We start from the raw sequence: 16703 nt of genomic DNA, 5'->3' as shown, positions 1-16703 counted from the left end.
CTCTGCGATCTGCGCTGTTAAATTTCGGGAAATAGCGTATGTGCTATTGATATTTTTCTACTTAGCTATTGTTGCACTAAATACAGGCTTCATTTAAATCATCATACGTTTGCATTGTTTTACTCTACAAGTCAGAGGATTTCGTGATGCGTCCTTGAAGCTGTTTCCTCCGATGTGGCCCAAGACTTTCCGTCAGAAAACTCCTCATTTACCACCACAAAGCTGACTTAAGAGGGAAGAGGACACTGCATTAAGAAATAGTTCATTGTCGGAGAGTAGTCGTCCACCTAAACACCACGACAAATTGTTTCTCACTGATTCCCTCTGAAAGGCCAGGTTTTACGTCAGAGCTCAAGATTGTCTTACAGTGTTTACTTTCCAAGAAGCTTCAAGACAGCAATACTCTCCTGCAGAGTGAATTGGTGCATCTGAGAAACGGTCCCAACGAATAGCGCGCACGTGGCGGCACTTTCAGGTTGTACTTTAACTGACATGCTGAAGGGTGATTGTTCCTCTTCTCATAACAAAAGTTAATGTAATCCCTGCACTTTCAATAAATAATGTCAGTAATAACAAAGAGTGGATGGCAAAATTGTGATAACGTAACTAGAACGACAGCTTTGATGGTTGCTACCGTTTTTCCGTGTCTACCGATTTATTTCAGACAGTAGTCTATATTACAACTTAGCATCAACGAGACTGAAATTCTAAGATGCGACTTGTTTCGGAAATTAGGTCATAAACATAAATGCAAAATATAGATTAAGAATAAAGTGCACACAACATCTTTGATTTTCTCAGTTGATTTATTCGAGCTGCTCTTAGCAATTCCGGATGGTCTGTTAGTGGTTTTCTTGAAATACTGTTACTTTTGTAAACGTAGCTACCCTAGGAAGTGCGTCACCTATTGTTACCTCGTTGAGAAACCAGTTTCGTGTGATGTGTATCTCTTTCTGGACTTGTAGCAGACATAACATAGTTTTTCGTCACATTGTCTCCCGTATGTTGAACATCAAAAATTTACAAACAATTTACAAGCATTTTTCGCAGCCCTTTGCGTAACTGCTCCGCGGCTGGGGTCATGTGTTCCACTAGTTTCCAAGTCAGCGCATTCTGTGACATTCGAACGGATTCAGTTGAGATTTCATACTTTAAGTCAAACGATATATTTTGGAGGTGTAAGAATTACTTCTCATTTCTTGAAGTAGGATGAATGCCTCTAAATATGTACAAAACGGCAAGGTACCTTCGGGAAGTAAAGTCTATTCGGATGCAAAGTGGAAACCACTGTGAAAATCAGATGAAGCTTTGCAGAGATGGGTAGGACGGTATCTCTAGTATGCCCGTCGACAGTCACTTGTCACTCGTTCTGAGTGCACAATGACAGCGTAAAGATGCCTGGATAAATAGTGTCTCCCCTTAAATGTGGGGGCCATGGTGAGAGGCAGCCCACATAACATAACTGTCACAGATTTCCGACTCCACAAAATTCTCAGCCACTCTGTGTATTGGCAATGAAGACCCTCCCCCAACGTTATCTATGATAAATGTTTGATGACCGACAATGGAGCCCGTAACTGGCTGGTTCATCTGTTGCCACATGAACCGATGGCAATGAAGAATATATTCTCGAGGTGCACACCAGCGTAGAGACGAGACGGAAAGCACAGATAGCTGCCTTGTGTGACGAAGGTTGTGAGAAGTTGTAACAACACGAGGTCTATGTAGAGAAGTAGCTGGGAGGCATAGCTATGTGTTGTAATTGAAACATTTCGATTTTCACAGTGGTTTCCATTTCGCGACTGACTAGGACTTTCTTTCCGAATATCCATCGTATTTTCAATTCATCTGTCGATTTGTGTAATTATTAGCGGTATGCTTGTAGTGTTAATTTTCCACTAAGATCCGAACTTTCAACAATGTCCAACACGATCTTAATCAAATAATTCCCTAGCTGTTGAAGAAACACACAGATGTAACAGATACAGCGTGTCCACTGCGACTAGAGATTACAGTGGGGCCGGCTATGGAACGTCACTCAATGCGTATTCTTTTACATAGTGGTTAAAAATGGGAAACCTACTCTTGCGTTGTTGTGACTTAACTTGTGCAGTCCCGTACATCGGCAAGACGCACCCTGCCACTATGCAATACTGCAGCAACATCCCCTGTCTCTTCTCACACTGTTCACACACACCTTAATTCCTACAGCCGTTTTGATTATAGAGTCCCATCAGTCTGAAGTAGCGGATAAAATCCCTGTCTCGTTAAACCATATTTTATACTTATTAGTAATACAGTGTTCGGAACAGAAGATTTTTCCATATTCTTTTACTTTCCGTGCTACCGATATTGATACATTTGGGATAATTTTCGAATAGACTGCCTCACGTAGAACGAAATTATAACTAATTTAATAGCTTCAGCTGCTGACGGGAACAGATATATATCAACGGGGACAGGAGAAAATGTGTGCCCCGACCGGGACTCGAACCCGGGATCTCCTGCTTACATGGCAGACGCTCTACCCATCTGAGCCACCGAGAGCACAGAGGATACTGCGACTGCAGGTACTATGTCGCGCACGCCTCCCGCGAGACTCACATTCTCACCTTGTATGTCCACACACTATATTCGTGGTGTCCCACCCCAACACACACATTACTCGTGGAAGATATTCTTACCATGTCGCGCAAGAGCTCGGGGAATAAGTGTGCATCCACACAGAACAAGAAGGTCATGGCCGCTATTGCCAGAACTATATACTTATATGGATATGGTAGGGTTCTTTCGACTATGAATGTAGTGTGAGGACATATAAGGTGAGAATGTGGGTCTCGTGGGAGGCGTGTGTGAGATAGTCCCTGCAGTCGCACTATCCTCTGTGCCCTTGGTGGCTGAAATTGATAGAGTGTCTGCCATATAAGCAGGAGTTCCCGGGTTCGAGTCCCTGTCGGGGAACACATTTCACCTGTCCCCGTGGATATATATCGACGCCAGACAGCAGCTGAAGGTATTAAATTAATTCTAATTTCGTTCTAGACGGCTGCAGGTCATCAATGGTGTGTGTTCTCTCGGACATAACAGAAAGTGCTGACACCGTATCCATGTAAGTATATGCCTCACGAAGATGTTGTCACAGTCACACAGACTATCATAATACCGTCCACTGATAAGTGGTACTGAGTAGAGAAGACGGGCGGCTGACGCAACTACTTAATCTGAAGATGGTCCATAGTGACCGAAACGTGAAATATAATTTAAAATACGTGAATGAGAAGGAACAATAAATCAGAATTACCTTAAAGATCCACGTACTTGCTGAATCTCTCAAGATGATTATGTCGGCTGTAGTGACTATTATAAAAGCCTGCGACTGTTGCGCCATCACGTTCCTTCACAGGGTACAACATCTTTTAAATTTTCTTACACGGCCTGAAACCAGTTTTCACATCATTAAATACGTTCAGTCTCTGTTCAACATCTACATCTACATCTACATCCACACTCCGCAAGCGACCTAACGGTGTGTGGGGGAGGGTACTTTGAGTACCTACTGTTCCAGTCTCGAATTGTTCGTGGGAAGAAAGATTGTCGGTATGCCTCTGTATGGGCTCCAATCTCTCTGATTTTATCCTCATGGTCTCTTCGCGAGATATACGTAGTAGGGAGCAATATGGTGCTTGACTCCTCGATGAGGGTATGTTCTCGAAACGTCAACAAAAGCCCGTATCGAGCTACTGAGCGTCTCTCTTGCAGAGTCTTCCACTGAAGTTTATCTATCATCTCCGTAACGCTTTCGCGATTACTAAATGATCCTGTAACGAAGAGCGCTGCTCTCCGTTGGATCTTCTCTAACTCTTCTATCAACCCTATCTGGTACGAATCCCATACCGGTGAGCAGTATTCAAGCAGTGGACGAACAGGTGTAATGTAACCTACTTCCTTTGTTTTCGGACTGCATTTCCTTTCAGTTTTTCCAATGAATCTCAGTCTGACAGCTGCTTTACCGACGATCAACTTTATATGATCATTAAAATTTAAATCACTTCTAATGCCTACTCCCAGATATTTTATGGAATTAACTGCTTCCAGTTACTGACCTGCTATATTGTAGCTAAATGATAAAGGATCTTTCTTCCTATGTATTCGCAGCACATTACATTTGTCTACATTGAGATTCAATTGCCATTCCCCATATGTTGGTCCATCATGGACACTGGATATCGGCTAGTTAAGTAACTGTCAATATCAGTGAAATCCACGAACAGCGGTATGTCTTTAGATCATATTGTATTTATTCTGAAGGCTATCAGCTTCAGAATTTGATTGTGCCATCTTCACACCCTATATGCATCTCTCCAAGTAAACGAAAATAAATCCGCGAATGCCACGAATCCAATCGTTACATAATGCTTCATTCGAACAACTGATAGCAACTGAGCACACCTGCAGTCCAAGAACGTAGTCGGCGGCAGGCGGCAACACTAGCTGAGGATAGATTAGGAAGCGTTTCCGGAGAACGCCGAAAAACAGCGCAGTATTTGTCGTATTGCGGACACAGAACGATTTATATGACGTCCGAGCGAGAATGCTAATTGCCTTTCGGGCTTAGGTTCGAAGTATCTCCAGCATCTCCGAAACGGCTCTCTGTAAACTGTTCATGGGGCGCCGTCGTCAAAGTGTTAGTACCGTGCTTGGCGAACTGGCGCTAACCAGAACCGTCGCCGGTCGGGGTGGCCGAGCGGTTCCAGGCGCTACAGTCTGGAACCGCGCGACCGCTACGGTCGCAGGTTCGAATCCTGCCTCGGGCATGGATGTTTGTGATGTCCTTAGGTTAGTTAGGCTAAAGTAGTTCTTAGTTCTAGGGGACTGATGACCTCAGAAGTTAAGTCCCATAGTGCTCAGAGCCATTTGAGCCAACCAAAACCGTCGCCAACCTAACTGTGGTGCACCAGGGGTGTTAGGTGACAGGAGTGAACGACTTCAGCGGACATGTGTACGGGCGATTATACGTACTTGCAGATGTCAACCAGTTGACCACCTAGATTAACCATGGGTCTACCAAAAGTGACTCTTGAATTACTTCAGCAGACATTGCTGCGGACGGGCCTCGGCAGTAGGCGCCTTGCTCATGCCCCCAGGCTGACAGCTTTTCATCGCCGACAAATGCTGGTATTTGCACGCCAGTAACGTAAGTGGGCGTCCAATACGTCGCGGCAGGTCGCCTCTCCAGATGAATCACGGTTTACGCTCCATTGGCATGTACGCCCCTGCATCAATCGTCGGGAGTGTACAGACAGTAGGAGCGAGCTATAGATTTTCGTATCATTCCCTGATGATCTCGTCTTTTTGAAAGTCACAATGAATCAACGCAAGTACGCATCGGTCCTAGGGGACTATATTAATTCCAAAACGAAGTTTGGCTTTCCCTGGCACGATGGTAAGTCCAACAGGACAATGCAATGTGTCACACAGCCAGCTCGCAGGGTAAGCGCGTGGTTCGCGAACTCGCCAAATTAAAACCCAATCGAGAAATTCGGAGAGCATCTCGATCAGACTGTTCGCACTCGGGATCCTCAAAGGAGAAATATAGCGCCGTTGGCCACCGCACTGGAGTCGGTATAGCTCCACATCCCAGTCGGTACCTTCCTGGACCTCACTGACATTCTATTGCACACCTTTAAGCGGTTCGCATTGCAAAAGCTAAAACGCCCAGCCAAACCCGTAGGACAGGACAGGTAGTTTAAGTTGTGGAAAGGGGCCAAAACAAGCGGCTGTCAGCTACACTCAAACATACAACCTTTAATTTGATCAAACATTACAAGAGCCAAGAATTAAAAAAAACACAGCTTTAGTTTTGGTTCTTAATTAGCGGCTGAATGCAACTTACAATCTCATGCCTTAAGGGCAAGACCACTTTAATGAAAGCCAATAACTTAAAGCTCAACCAAAATTAGAAATTTAAAAGGCAAAGCCTTATAGTAAAACAGTACCTTAATTACGCTGAAGGCCCAAAGGATCTGACACTTTAAGAGCAAACAAGTTAAATTAAAAAATCCGTTGCACGCCTAACACTTAAGACTCAATAACATAAATTTTAAAAATGCCTAAGACTTTATGTAAAACAGTTCTTAAATTAGGCTGGAGGTCCTAATCATCTGACGCCTTAAGGGAAAAACAACCTTAATCTAAAAATCGGCTAGAAGCCACACTAGTACAAACAACAAGAACGAACAAGAAAAGGCTGTAGACCCAAGGGTGTCAGAAGTTCCGAGGGTCAGCCTGGAATGCAAACACTAACGCTCGCATAGGCGAGACAGTAGGCCCAACCATTGTCGATCCGACGACATCCCAACCGACAGACAGACAACAGACCCACCGACAAGATATCCCCCGCTTCACCCGACCAGCACACAACAGGGGGTTCAGTGGAACAACGTAGAAGGTATTGGCGACCATAACCAATTATACATTGAGCTGTCAAACTACACACCGTGTTGGACAGTGATAACATGATGAGGAAAATACACTGCCTGAATTTACGTCAACGGCCAGGGCATGTGACCGGAACGTTAAAGGTCACAATGAAAACTCACGTTGTTGCTGGCAGACTAAGTTAAAACTAAACTTTCATATCCAGGATCGGTGAATCACGAACCTTGTAGCAATGGGAAGAGCACCGCACACTCCAACACCGTATAGAGGCTGCCAGCGGGCCCAGCCAAACTACGCGTCGCGGAGATTTCCTCGCTGCTCCACGTGAACCGACCAACTGCCAGGCCGGAAACGTTGAAAGGACCAAATATACGTCGGCCGATGAGACGACCTACTGAACGACCAATTAACGGTCGTCCCGCTCCAATCTCCCTCCGTCGGACAGCTCATGTGTGTCGCCGGCGGTCGGCGAGCACTGACTGTCGGCGCCTTACCGGCGCTCCGTCCCTGACTGCACTGCTGGTCCGTCTCCAACTGCACTGCTGGTCCGTCTCCAACTGACTGCCAGACACACGACGACCCGGAAATACTATCGGTCGCTCCAGAGACGGCACGACAGTGCACTTATCAATACGCGCTGCTGCTGCCGCTCATGGACAAGCAAGGAAGGAAGTTAGTGACACCTGTAAATGGAATAAGAAAACGAGGCGGCAGTACCGTTATAGAAGATGACAAACAATAAATGGAATAAACGCGAGCCGTGCACGGCTCAAAAGCTATTTATTCACGTATTGCACATGTAGTCACACTGAAGTGACTGGCCAACACATAATTGGCAGTTATATGAAACCGAGACACATGGAAAAAATTGAGTAAACCGTTTATTATTTCAAAAGTAGTCCCCGTTACTGTTAACACATTATCCTGTTGTGAGACAAGAAGGTGAATGCCGTCGTGGAGAAATGTTAGTGGGGCCTACGGAAGTGAGATAGTACCCAGGTGTGCACCTCCTTGGGTGAAGGAAATCGACGGCCTAGAATGACTTCCTTCATTGTTCCAAACATGGAAATCACGTGAGAGAGATCTGGGCTTCGTGTAGTTAGTGTAGGGGCTCTGCAACAAAACCTCTGCATCGCATGTGAAACAACCTTGGCAACATGTGCACTGGCACAATTTTTTCATGATGTGGGGCCACAACAATAATATATTACTTTAAGGTCAGTAGGGCCATTACACTGTTGTTTATTTATAGTGTTACATTTACACTTACACAATCATGATTTCGTCTTCAAAGTGCCATTATCAAGTGTTTTATGTATTATAAATTGCCTAAGACGGCATACTGTCGTATTAAAATACACTATTAGACACATTATCTGAGTCGATATTTCTGGCAGGGCCTTCTACTTTGTTTCATTACTGAGTACACGAGCTTGACTGAATTACAGTTGGCTAAGTGTCAAATTCGACACATAGCCAACTGTCATTCAGTCAAGATGGTGTACTCAGTAATGAAATAAGGTAGTAGGCTCTGCCAGAAATATCGACTCAGACAATGTGTCTCATAGACATTAATACGACAGTATGCCATCTTAGGCAATTTATAACACATAAAACACTTGATAATGCACTTTGAAGCCGAAATCATGGTTGTGTAAGGGTAAAGTAACACTGTAAATAAACAAGTATAATGGCGGTACTGACTTTAAAGACATACGCATTGTCGTTGTCCTGCACCAGAACGATTTCATCGAGCAGCCCGCTGCTCATTAATTTACTGTAACCCGGCGCCACACTTAACGCACAGTGGTACGTGAACGTTTTGCAGAAAAGAAGAGCGCCATCGAGTGCAGATGAGCAGGAATGTTGACGGACGGGATCACTCTACTTCTGGATAATGTCTACTCACATGTTGTCCACCTGATTCGACTAAGTTGCGTAAGTTTCGCTGGGAAGGCAAAGCACTTCCTCCGTGTAGTCCCGATCTCTCTACCTCCTATTTCCAAATTTCTGGAACCCTGAAGAAAGACATTCGTCACAGTCGATTTGCGTCGGACGATGAAGTGCTTGGCTGGGTAGCATCATACTTCCGTAGGGAGCCGCAAACATTTTTATATGAAGACAGTGAACGTCTTGTCTTACAGTAGGGTAAGTGTATTGAAAGTTATGGCAGTTAATTTTGAACTAAGAAACTGCTTAATTACTTTTTTATGTCATTCGTTTTCATTTCCTTTCACTTCATTTAGCTGCCCCATTGCCCCATCTGCAATAAATCCGTCGCGAAAGACTTCGTGGTTTTTATATCCATTGCCATTGAATACCGACACGCTGCATACCCAACCTGTAAACTTTGTGGGATTCTGTTTCTCTGTTGTAAAGAGCCTCTTTGTCTTGGTTGCCATTCACTATTCCATTTTATCTATGTAGAAATTCTTTCAGTGAGACTAGCACCATATTACTTTTCACAAGCTTTGCTAAGATATACAGCCAAGAAACGGATGTATGTGGAGCGATTGTTCTCGGTGGTAGTTGTTGATATACTAGTTACGGCTGGTTACATGCAACTCTCCATAAAAGTCCATTCTGGGAGACTTTCTTCGTTTCCGAATAACTACCGCAACCAAAATCTATTCAGAACAGCTTGCTGAACTCATGTCTAGATCTACTTCTACAATTTTTACACCCCCCCCCCTCCTCTTACGATACTTCTGTCATTACCAAAACTGTGTCAAAATATATCCTATCAAATGATTCTTTCTTTTAGCCAAGTTGTGCAGCTAATTCCCTTTTTTCTCATTTCGATTCAATTCCTGTCATTGGTTTTTATTTATACCGATCTAATCTCCATCATTCTTCTAGCAAACTTTCTATTCCCTTCTTTTCTGAACTGCCTGTCGGCCACTTTTCACTTCAATACAAGGCTATATTCCAAACAAAAGCTTCAGAAAATCCTTCCTAAATTATAAGTTGAAATTATACATTAATTAAGTCTCTTTTCAGAATGCTTTACCTGCTACAGCTAGACGGCAATTTATATCCTTTCTACTTCGACCAACACAAGTTATTTTGGTACCCAGCTATAGAAAATCTCTTCTACGATTCTGATGTCTCTTTTCCTAATCTAATTCCTTCAGTACTGTCGTATTTGATTCGATACATACCATTGCCCTTGTTTTCCTTTTATTGATATTCATTTTACCATCTCTTTTCAAGACACTATCCACTGCGTTCAACTGACTTCCAAATCGTACCCGATTCTGACAGAATGTCATCGGCTAAGTTCGGATTTCTTACTTCTTCTCCCTGAATATTAATTCCATTTCCCAATATTCCTTGCTTTCATTTACCGCTTTCTCAGTATACAGATTGAATAGCACCGGGAATAGGCTGCGACCCTGTTTCTCTCCATTCCCAGCTATAGCTTTCCTCTCATTTTCACATCTACAGTGTGGTTTCTGTAGAAGTTGACAGTAATTTTTCACTCTTCGCCTTTTATCCATGCTGCCTTCAAAATTTGAAGAGTGTATTAAAGTCAACACTGTGAAGAATTTTTTCTAGATCTACAAATGCTGTAGTTTTGCCTTTCTTCAGTAAGTCTTTTAAGATGAGACGAACAGTCAGTATTGCCTCGCGTGTTCCTACACTTCTCAGGAATCCAACATAATCTTTCCCATGTTCGGCCTCTGTTTTTCCTGTCTTCTGTAAATAATTCGTGGCAATATTTTGCAATAATTGTTTATTAAATATATCGTTCGGCAGTATTCAGACCTATCAGCAACTGCTGTCTTTGGAAATGGAATAATTCTTCTTAAGGGGACGTTGTACGTCCTATGCCGCCAATGTTAAATTATCAAATTTGGTGATCCATTATCTTGGGAACAGTTTTAAGACACCAACTTAAAATTTTTCATAATTATTGAATGCACATTTGTAGATACACTCAACCAGAATTATTACTAAAATTGTGTCTTCTTTTTTTTTCAAACACTCAGTTTCATGACAGAATTTTGTAAGTAAATGAACATAAAAGAAAACGATTCAGGATATAACACTAGCCTGTCGTGACACAAACTAATGTTACCGTCTGAGAAGCTTTATAATTTTGACGGTGCGTTTGTGTCTAACGGATAAAGGTACCAGACAGTACTTTTGAATATGGTGAATTTAACAGAAACACTAAAGAGGCTTTAAACTTGGGGTTTAATAAAAGTAGTAAATTTCGTATACGAATGAAAACTGAACGGTCGCCAGCCCAATTAGGTACATGAATTTGGAAATATATTTTTAAGAAAATTAAATATTACTTATTGAAGTTACTTTCATTAATAATTCCCTTTTAATAGTACACAGGATACAAACGGACACAGGACACACTGAGCTGTGTGTAGCAGCAGTCACCAATACTGCACGTACTAGTAATCATAGAAAGCCAAATCTGTACCAAACTCACAGTAATAAGAGGTAGACTCAAGACTGTTACATGGATCAGTACTGAAATGTTACTGCAAGAAGTGCAGAACTAAATTGGGGCAGGAGGGGGTTGACTTAACTGACATATAAATACCACAAATAAAATAAATAATACCACAATTAAACTGTTTATGCACCCATTTACATAAATGTATCACATTTCCATAGTAGCAATAATATTCGAAATACCTTTCTAATATGAGTCATAAACTGATATTGCATCACTAGTCAAACTCTATGATTATATCAGTAGCCAAAATTCGATTCAACTAAATTTAACTCTTAGCTTCACTTCGAATAGTTTCTGTTTTTAAATTTCAAGGCTAATTACTCAACACCGAGCTCAGTTAAATTAAAAATTCGTTCATGATATTAATCAAAGCTGAATTAAGTTTCTACATCTACATCTACATTTATACTCCACAAGCCACCCAACGGTCTGTGGCGGAGAGCACTTTACGTGCCATTGTCATTACCTCCCTTTCCTGTTCCAAACGCGTATGGTTCGCGGGAAGCACGACTGCCGGAAAGCCTCCGTGCGCGCTCGAATCTCTCTGATTTTACATTCGTGATCTCCTCGGGAGGTATAAGTAGGGGGAAGCAATATATTCAATTCCTAATCCAGAAACGCACCCTCTCGAAACTTGGTCAGCAAGCTACACCGCGATGCATAGCTCCTCTCTTGCAGAGTCTGCCACTTGAGTTTGCTAAACATCTCCGTAACGCTATCACGCTTACCAAATAACCGGCCGGCCGGTGTGGCTTAGCGGTTCTAGGCGCTTCCGTCTGGAACCGCGCGACCGCTACGGTCGCAGGTTGGAATCCTGCCTCGGGCATGGATGCCTGTGATGTCCTTAGGTTAGTTAGGTTTAAGTAGTTCTAAATTCTAGGGGACTGATGACCTTAGAGTTAAGTCCCATAGTGTCATTTGCTGAGCAGCTAACTCTGCTTCACGTACTCGAAGCTCATCCAGTTCCCGCAGTCCTTTAGCTGTGTTCTGTCCATTCTAACCCTAGCTCCTCCAGAATCTTAAGTCTTTCATAGTTCCCACCATTAAAGATTACTGCAGCATCATACACTGCTAACGTTAGAGTCATAAGGACAAAAAATACATTTTTAGGCACACGGCACCACACAACATTATTGAAGGACTCATTCACATTCTGGATTTTCCCATGTAAATACTTCTTTAGTAGATCAGGATTTGCCAAATCTCTGTAAATAGGTTTGATTGCCTCCATTACTGCTAAAGAATGAGAATGTTTATGTATAAATTCATGCAGGGTGCCAGAAAATTCAGCTTGCCAATATTTACACCAAGTGTTTGGTGGAGGTGGACACAAAGCACAACATGGTTTTCATCGGTTAATATTCGATGAAAGAAAGTGGTCCACATAGCTAATTTCATCTTCTCTAAACTGTCACAGTTCTCTAAATTGTCACAGTTATAATATTCCTGTAATTCATCAGTTACTTTGTCCGTTAGTCTTCCAGCACGTTTTATTGTGTTGCCATCAGACAGTTTTGTATTACTCAGCTTGGTTTTTAGGTTACGCAGGCGTGTTCCCATGCCTTTCTTGACATGTCCCACACCAACAAAGCCATTCACAGTGTTTTAGACTGTGTAGTCCCCAAGATATGACTGCGCTAGTGTGGTAGTATATGCGTAGCCGCGAAATTTGACAGTCACACGTAAACATTAAAAATATTCTCTGAAGGTCTAGGGTCCGCAGCTCGTGGTCGTGCGGTAGCGTTCTCGCTTCCCACGCTCGGGTTCCCGGGTTCGATTCCCGGCGCGGTCAGGGATTTTCTCTGCCTCGTGATGACTGGGTGTTGTGTGATGTCCTTAGGTTAGTTAGGTTTAAGTAGGTCTAAATTCTAGGGGACTGATGACCATATATGTTAAGTCCCATAGTGCACAGAACCAACCATGAAGGTCTAGGAATTGTCTGATTTTAATATATTAAATACCAAAATGTTCAGGAAATTCCAAAGTACATTATGGAGTAGACAACAGCAAATGTCAAATTTCAACGAATTTCACGTACAATGTCCCCTGAAAGTCTCAGCACATTTTGCTTGTTTCATATATGGCACCTACTCCAGAGGCGTAGTTCTCTTTAGGTCTTTCAGTCCTGTGTAAATTTTTCTCGCTGTACCAAATCTCCCAATTCATCTTTACCTACTCCTCTTCCAAAAATATTCTCATCGAGTTCGTTTGAGTGTCGGGTCTGGAAAAAAAGAAAAAAGGGCAATGGGATACTGATATGCACATATACAGACGGCGGTATTAGTGGGTGTACAAGCTATTATAGGTTATGGGCAACGCATTGGCGAAGCTGTTATTTGTACTCAGGTGATTCATATGACATAATTAGGGGTGCACAACGTAAATTAATAGGATTCCAAAGCGGATACGCATTGGAACTATACGCATAGGACATCGCATTTCGGAAATTGTTAGGGAAATCAATATTCCGAGAGCCATAGTGTCAAGAACGTGCTGAGAATACCGCATTCCAGGAATTAACGCACCAAAGACAACGCAGTTACCGACGGCCTTCACTTAATGACCGAGAGGGGCGACGTTTGTGTAACTTTGGCAATGCTATAAAAACAAGCGAAACTACGTGAAATAACCGCAGGAATTTGTGTGGGACGTACGACGAAAGTATCCGTTAGGACAGTACGCTGAAATATGGCGTTAATGGGCTGTGGCAGCAGACGACCGATGCGAGTGCCTTTGCCAACAGCACGACGTCACCTGCGGTGGACCCTAGAGTATGGAAAAATGTGGGCAGTAAGATGAGTCTCGATTTCAGTTGGTAAGAGCTGACGGCAGATTTCGGATGTGGCGCAGACCACAGAAAACCGTGGACCCAAGTTGTCAACAAGGCAGTCTCCAAGTTCTTGGTGAGTCCATAACGGTGTGGGATGTGTTTGCGTGGAATGGATTGGATCCCCTCGTCCAACGGAGCCTATTATTGACTGGAAATTGTTATGTTCGGCTACTTGGAGACAATTTGCTGCCATTTATGGACATCACATACGCAACCAACGATGTCATTCCCCTGGACAAAAATTGTTCGTGATTGGTTTGAAGAACTTTCTGGACAATTAGTAACCTCCCTCTTACTAATCGGCATATCCCGCTTGCGATATAGAATTTGACCACTGATCGCGTGTATACCTAATGGATTTTTTCTAATTTGATAAGGCTATCTTTCCCGAAGAAGTGATACTGATAAGTAGGAGGAAAGTGTACAATCACCCTTCTGATGGAAAGTCTACTAAAAATAAAAAGTAATTAAACCGAACAGGGCTATAATTTGGAAAATGAAAGTTATTTTTTGCATTAACTCACGAACAACACTGGACAAAATGGGGTACCACTAATCATGAATCCAAAAGTTACACTAGTGAACGAAAAGGAAATAATTAACGATCGTTACAAGATGATGGGAAAGAGAAACAAGTATTATTAAACATTGACGTGGCAACTGAAGGTTGTCACGTTTTTTGACACTAATTTTAATTGAGTATATAATGTTAAAGAAAACTGAGACGTCACTCTTACGTTATGTTTGACATTAAATATTGAAAAAGGCAATCGAGTAATGATTTGAAAATATGTAATTAAACTGTATGTTAGTATTGAACTTCGTTACGTGCACAATGACTTTCATTGACCTCAAAATAACGTCATCAAAGAAATTTAGATAAAAAGCAAGCACATTTTACTTTGCAATTACTTATTTTGCAAATTGGATTTCATATTATTGTCTGAACAACTGAGCCTTTTTTACTGACTTGAACACAATTAAACACTAGAATACATACCAAACCAAACAGCCATGTGCTCGAAGCTGTACGTAAAATAAATAAAACTTCCGCCCTCCTAATTTATGAATTTTCGTTAGATTTGGATTTTTTCCAGTGATAGATTCTCAAACTTGAAAAATGAAGTTGCTTTACTTCAGTCATATACTGAAGCTTCTGTTGTACAACAGTTAATTGAAAGTAGACTGAGGCTAAAATTCTTTAAAGTGAAATTATTCATTAATAAACTGGCTGTAACTGTTTAGTTTATATCTTATGCCGGCCGCGGTGGTCTCGCGGTTCTAGGCGCGCAGTCCGGAACCGTGCGACTGCTACGGTCGCAGGTTCGAATCCTGCCTCGGGCATGGATGTGTGTGCTGTCCTTAGGTTAGTTAGGTTTAAGTAGTTCTAGGTTCTAGGGGACTGATGACCACAGCAGTTGAGTCCCATAGTGCTCAGAGCCATTTGAACCATTTCTTATGAGAATCAGCATATAAGGAAAAAAAGGAACAAGGATTCTGCTCGGTAACAGTGCCTGGGGGCAACGAGGACACAATAGCCATGAGTTTAACTGATTATTATTTAAATAAATATTATCAATCAAATCACATTCAGTTGTGCTACTGGGTTAGCCGTTAATACTTTCTGCCAATGAACTGTCTTACTTCAGTGCTGTGCACACGACGAAACTGTGTTGCTGGAACTGCTGCTGTTGTGGAAGACGGTAGCATCATGTGGAGCCACGGCTAATTACAGGAAAGGGCAATCGTAATTAATACAGCCTCTTGCGCCCGTCCACTGTCCTTACTCCTGTTACTAGACATCTAGCCGGCGCGCGCACATGATGCTGCCGAAAACGGTACTCTCTACTGCGAGAGCGGTAACGAAACACTTCGCACACTACAAGCGCTGGAACCCGTCTCCCTCTCTCTCCGCGCGCTCCGCACAAGAAACCCCTACCCAAAGATTTTACAAAGCACAAGCACTGCTATTATAGTTGCTAGCTGATGCAAATAACAATTCCTTTGGCTTTTTCCCAGAGCTTATAAATTTCACAGTAGGACACAGATAAATACAATGAAATGTCAACAGACTTCTAACTAAATTTACACGTACAGTGGAACAATGTCCTTAATTATTAAGAGGAAGGATTTAAATTACAAATATTTACATGCAACTCAGCAAAAAAAAAAATGTATCGATAGCAGCTGCCACGCATTTTTTATTTTCGGTGTTACAAATTGGAGAGAACGATTTTGTCACGCAGATGGCCCGGCCTGATCCCCGTCGAACTTTTATAGGACATAACCGGTAGGTCAGTTCATACACAACATCCTGCACCGGCAGCACTTTCGCAACTATAGACCGCTATAGAGGCTGTACAGCTCAATAACTCTACACCGACTTGTTGACTCCATGTCACGTCGAGCTGCTGCACTAAGCCGGGTAAAAGTAGGTTCGACACGATATTACGAGTATCCCACGACCCTTGTCACATCATTATAGCTCGCATCTCGTGGTCGTGCGGTAGCGTTCTCGCTTCCCACGCCCGGGTTCCCGGGTTCGATTCCCAGCGGGGTCAGGGATTTTCTCTGCCTCGTGATGGCTGAGTGTTGTGTGCTGTCCTTAGGTTAGTTAGGTTTAAGTAGTTCTAAGTTCTAGGGGACTTATGACCACAGCAGTTGAGTCCCATAGTGCTCAGAGCCATTTGAACCATTTGAACATCATTATATACAGAATGTTCGGAAATTCCTGCTAGAAACTTCTAGGACTTGCTGCGGGGAGTGAGTAGATAATATTTTGAATTGGAACCCGTGTCCGGAAACGTATCGTTCCCTTGCTACAACCATTTGAAAACATATGGTAACGGGACCACTTTTACAAGTAATTGGTTAGGCGAGAACCAGTAAACCAGTGCTTTACGATACCCCCTCCTTAATAGTCAAAGAAATTGCTCGTCTGCTTGTTGACGGGCT

The 16703-nt window shown here is 42.6% G+C and overlaps 1 protein-coding gene and 1 non-coding gene across 2 annotated transcripts in view; both read right to left on the bottom strand.

The window, feature by feature from the left end:
• The window catches only part of LOC126263242 (zwei Ig domain protein zig-8-like), a 253264-nt gene that overhangs the window by 225807 nt on the left and 10754 nt on the right, over positions 1 to 16703 (bottom strand). The gene's annotated exons all lie outside the window — the stretch shown is intronic.
• Positions 2474 to 2548, bottom strand: Trnat-ugu (transfer RNA threonine (anticodon UGU)). Its single transcript has one exon. It is a non-coding gene; the product is annotated as a tRNA-Thr (tRNA).

Source organism: Schistocerca nitens, chromosome 6 (genome assembly GCF_023898315.1).
Source record: "Schistocerca nitens isolate TAMUIC-IGC-003100 chromosome 6, iqSchNite1.1, whole genome shotgun sequence".
Lineage (NCBI taxonomy): Eukaryota > Metazoa > Arthropoda > Insecta > Orthoptera > Acrididae > Schistocerca > Schistocerca nitens.
The sequence above is the reverse complement of the archived record's forward strand: the minus strand, read 5'-3'. Positions and strand labels throughout refer to the sequence as shown.